This window comes from Aotus nancymaae, unplaced genomic scaffold (assembly GCF_030222135.1).
Source record: "Aotus nancymaae isolate 86718 unplaced genomic scaffold, 86718_ANA_hifiasm-v0.15.2.pri h1tg000011l, whole genome shotgun sequence".
Taxonomy (NCBI): Eukaryota; Metazoa; Chordata; class Mammalia; order Primates; family Aotidae; genus Aotus; species Aotus nancymaae.
The window spans coordinates 29,895,965-29,901,734 of NW_026988422.1; positions in this window are offsets into that span (position 1 = coordinate 29,895,965).

Genomic DNA, 5,770 nt, shown 5'->3' on the forward strand with positions numbered 1-5,770 from the left:
GATAGTGAGTGAGCACGAGGTCTGATGGTTTTATAAGGGGCTTCCCCATTCACTTGACACTCATTCTTTCTCCTGCTGCCCTGTGAAGAGGTGCCTTCTGCCATGATTGTAAGTTTCCTGAAGCCTCCACAGCCATGTGGAACTGTGAGTCAATTAAATCTCTTTTCTTTATAAATTACCTAGTCTTGTGTATTTCTTCATAGCAGCATGAGAATAGAATAACACATGGGCTAAGCCGATCTCTTCTTGCCTTTGGCCCTGACTAGGTACCTAAGGGTGTGTATTTAATTAAAACACCCAAATCCTCACTTATTAATTCAATTTAGCAAGTATTTGTGAAGTGACTACAAGTTACCACACAGTGCTCTAGGCCTGGAAAATGTAAGCAAGTGCTATGAAAGACCAAAAAAGAGATGGAGAGAGAGAAAGAAGAAAGGAAAGAAAGAAATTCTTTTTTAGTACTTGAGAGTTATGTGGGAAATGTAGATTATAATGACCATGGAATTAATTGGCTGTAACAGGTTGCCACTAATGTATTGGAGAGAGAAAATGGCAGGTTCAGATAAACCAATTACTAATTTAGGGCATGATAAGAACATCAGAAGTTCTCCTTGGCAATGTTTAAAGAGAACTCCAGTTCCTGCCATTGCAGGGCAGATCAGATTCTGGGTGGGGGATGATCAGAAAGAGGAACTAATTGCAAAAGTAGTAGACCTTATGAGAAGAATGATTTCACAATCTCAGCAAATCTCTCACATCAAAATAATGGCCTGACAGGGAAGGAGTATGATCATAAGGTCTGGGATAGGGGTACCTGGGCAGAGTACTTGAGAACCTTGAATCCCAAAGATCCTCTGCTCTCTGGGCCCGAGAAAGTGGCCTACACCTCCTATTCCACCCCCGACTGCTAAGGGATCACAGTTGACTCCTGACTGGAGATCATGCAGAGGCCTCACAAAGGTGTTTGCCTTGAAACATGATACTTGCCTTCCTCCAAGTTTGCCTGAACCTCCTCTCATGACCTCTAGGCCTATATCTAAGTCGGGTCTCAACATGATCCAATCAGGCAAATACTGGCCATGCTTCAGGAGTAGAAACATCATCTACCATAAAAGTTGCAGCACATGGATAATAATAAATAATAATGGCAGGAACCGGGAGAACATATTGAGAGTAGATATTGAGGGGACACTGAGCTTTTGGAAAATAAGGCTAAATAAAGGTGTATTTTTTTGATATGGTGACTCAGGATTTTTTTTTTTTTTGAGACAGAATCTCACCCTGTCGCCCAAGCTGGAGTGCAATGGTGTGATCTCGGCTCACTGCAACCTCTGTCTCCTGGGATCAATTGATTCTTCTGCCTCAGCCTCCCGAGTAGCTGGGATTACAGGCGTGTGCCACCATGCCTGGCTAATTTTTTGTATCTTTAGTAGAATCGGGGTTTCTCCATGTTGGCCAGGTTGGTCTTAAACTCCTAACCTAGTGATTTGCCCCCCTCAGCCTCCCAAAGTGCTGGAAGTACAGGCATGAGCCACTGAACCAGGCCTGACTCAGGATTTAATAATATCCAGGCATGGACACCTGGAGACTGTCCTAGTATATTACATAAATGGCTCTTTGAAGCTTGAAACAATAATGGATGACAGTAAATAAAGTGGAAATGCTGGAAATGTCTTAGCAGAGTATTGAAGATGTAGTCAAAAGAATAAGAGAAATGGATATTCTACAATGGGATGACTGCATAAGACAGAACCTATTGACTGAATATATTCCCCTGGACAATTTAGAAGACACTTACTCTACAAAAGCAATGAGGAACATGCTGGTGACAGGGGCACTGGCATCATTGAGAAACTCATGGTTGGGGTCTGTCCTTCAAGACAAGGATTATACCTTAAACCAATGGCCATTATATGGTGCTGTAGCCCTGAAAGATACAGTACACAGGCTTTGTAGGCCAGGCGTTACGTTAGGGGAGAGTGCTATGCAACTTGGCTTCCTACTGTCAATATGACAAGTAGGATGCTAAGGTTTCAGAGCACAGCTGGTGACATTCAATTGTAAAATGCAAAGTTAGGACACAAATGGCAGCCAGAAGCCCAACTCAGACGTATCTGTCTATTCTGTTTATAGAAGTTCTGCTTATAGAAGAAGTCTCCTGTCAACTCTCCTGCTCCCTGTCACAATGTAGTCAAAAACAGACTTGATCGTTGGAGTATTTCACAGAAAAATTACACTGGTCTATTATATTGAAGATTTTATCCTATTTGGACCTAGTGGATCAAAGAGTGGCAAGTATGACAAGCAGGCATGCCAGAGGGTAGACAGTAACTCCACGAAGAATAAGGGGACTGCTGTATTGAGGAATTTCTTAGGTATCTAGTGGCCTGAGACATACTGAGATATTCCTTCCAAGGGAAAGACAAGTTATTGCACCTTCCAGTCCTATCACTGAGACAGAGACAGAGCACTTGGTAGGGCCTTTGGAGTTTGGAGCCAACACATATCACACTAGGGGAGGCTTGGTGAGGATCAGCCCTAATAACTTGCTGGGTCTGATGGTACCCAGCTCATGATGGGCGTCCCTGGTCACATAGATCTTTCATAATCCATTGCCTGGTGCTCGGTCTTTCATTAAGGCTGGTCTAGCTATTGTGCTACTGAATAACTGATTTTTTAGTAGTAGAGACTGATATGAATCCTCAAAATGATACCAACCAGGCAGTGGCAAGTTGATTACATTAAAATTCTTCTATCCTAGAAGGGGCAGCAATTCATCCTTATGGGGATCAATACATATTTTGGCTATTGATTTTCCTTCCTGGCATATAGCACTTGACCAGCAGCACTATTCAAGAGTGTCTGATATATTCTCATGGGATCCACATAAAATTTCTCCGGATTAAGCATTGCATTGCACAGTGGAAGAGTGTGACAAGAGCACATGATTCTGAGCTTCACTGGTCTTATCGCACATTTAATCACTCAGAAGTTTCCAACCTGATAGTTCACAGGAATGACAGGGCCAATTTAGGAATGACACTCTTCATGGTTGGAGTGCTGTCCTTCAAGATAAGCAGTAAACTTTGAATCAATGGGCATTATAGGTACAGTACACAGAGCAGGGGAATGAAGGGGTGAGAGTTGGAGTGGCTGTTCTTACTGTCACTCCCAGTGACTAACAGGAAATTTACATTTCCCATTTTCTCATCTTTGCTGGACTTGATTCTTGAGATATTTGGGTGCTTCTACCAAGGACAAAGATTCCACTAAGGCTATGTTACGCTTCTCACCCCTTCACTGCTGCTTCCTGGGATGACATATAAAGTAAACTATTCATACCCTGGTTTTTATCTGAGGGTCTGCTTTCAAGGGAACTAAGACAAATGGTACTAGGAGTGACACCAGCAAGCAGAGCTTCAGGATGGGATTCTACCAAGGACTGCTACGAAGGACCCCCATTCATGCTGGTATATGAGTGAAGTGGATTCCCCAAAGTTGACCTTAAGACAAGGATTTGTGTGAAAATTATTTATTAGAAAGTGCTCCCATGGGGTGGAGAAAACTAGGGGAAATAGAAAGTGAGATCAGGAAGGGAAGGAGGTCAGGCAAGAGTGCCATATCAACTAATGTCCTGCAGAAGGTAACATTGGTTCAACCCTTTAGGGGCTTGACACTAGTATTTGGAGGGCAGGTTCAGGTGAAGAGTGGGTTCATAATCTTTTATGAAGATTATGACGCCTATCCACTGGGAATTTAAGACCCCTTCTTTCTTCTTCCTCAAGACCCAAGAGTACTTTTTGTGTAACACAGCCTTCTAGGATATCCAACTGCAACTGGGTCCAAGGATGCCTCTTTGCAGGATGCCAAGATATTTTGAGAACCATAAATCTTACACTTCTGCCTGTGAGTGCTAGGCTGCACTAAGTGAGGCTTGCTGGTGATGCTTGAGTGCTTTTCAGGACAGTTGGCGATTAGGTAGTTTAAGAAACAGTTTAATCCTACAAATAAATTGTGAACTAGGAGCTCAGAGAAAAGTATGTGGACTGAATCAAGATTTTGATAATGCTCATGTGTTTCTAGCTATAGTAGAATCAATATCTTTCTGGTGGAAAGAGTGATACTAGTAAATGTTATTTATCTGATGATCAAAAGTGCTTAGAAAAGGAACTGGGGCTGTTTAGTAGGGAAAAGAGTAGACCAAAGTGGGATGAATGGGGATAACACAGCTGTGTAATTATTTAAAGAGCTATCATGGGGAAAAGAGAATTAACTTGATCTTGATATGTTCTTCACTTTGAAATCTACTTTTTCTGATATTAATATAGCTCCAGCTCTCTTTTGATTAGATAACATCGTATATTTTTCATTTTAGACTGTTTGTGCTTTTATATTTAAAATTAATTTCCTGTAGGCAGCACTTTAAAAAAAATGCAATCTAATTATTTTCAACTATTAATGGGGGTATTTAGGCCATTTGAATTTAAATTTGGATGGTTGGTTAGACAATAATATTAAAATGGATATTTCAAACATTTAAATATTCAAATAGAAGGTGAATATAAACTGTGAGATAATGATGTTGGATCAGTGTTAACATTTTATTCAAATTTATAGTAAATTTGTCACTCATCTCAGCTAAGGAATATTTGTTTATTTGTGAGTCAGGGTCTTGCTCTGTCACCCAGGCTTGTGTGCAGTGGCATGATCTTGGCTCACTGCAGCTTTGCCTGGGTTCAAGAGATTCTCCTACCTCAGCCTATCGAGAAGCTATGACTACAGGCATGCACCACCACACCTGGCTAATTCTTTGTATTTCTTTGTAGAGACAGGTTTTACCAGGTTGGTCAGGCTGGTATTGAACTCCTGAGCTCAAGCTATCTGCCCGCGTCAGCCTCCCACAGTGCTGGGATTACAGGTATGAGCCACTGTGCTAGGCCAGGAATATTTAAAGTAGATCAGGTTTTTCTGTTCTCTTTCTCCTGCAGAGAAAAGAGACAGAGAAAAGGGACTCCTTGAAATAAAGTTACACATCCTAATGTTTTAACCTTAATATTTCTAGACTTTGGGGGATGTATTTCTATTTCTATTTTTCATCGCAACTTCAACCATGCTCAATTCAAAAGAACTTACTTGCACATTAAAGTTTCTCAAATTTGTGGATTAGTATTATGGATTACACTTCATTTGGTCACTTCTTGATTAAACAGAGAATGTCCCTGTAACTTCCCCAGTGAAGGATCTTTGAACAAGACTGTAGGCATGAGTAGCCCTGGGCAGGGTTCCTCCACAAAGCTAGTTCTGTCTCTGGTGTATAAATTCATGGCAGCTTCAATCACCCAAGTGGCATGTCTCTGATTTGAGTACATTTTCCTAGCCTAAAGATAAGGCTTCTAAAGTGGAGAAGGTCTTGTAATCCTAGCACTTTGGGATGCCGAGGCAGGTGGATCTGGAGATCGAGATTGGGACCATACTGGCCAACATGGTGTAATCCCATCTCTAGTAAAAAAATACAAATATTAGCTGGGCGTGGTGGCACATGCCTGTAGTCCCAGCTACTTGGGAGGCTGAGGCAGGAGAATCACTTGAACCTGGCAGGTGGAGGTTGCAGTGAGCTGAGATCATGCCACTGCATTCCAGCCTGCAACAGTGAGACTTGGTCTCAAAAAAATAAATAAATAAAAATAAAAGTGGAGAAGGTTAGGAGAAGGGTGGGGTAGAATTGGAGGTCAGCTGGGTAAGGTGAAGAGAAGAAAAGAACAATGTATAC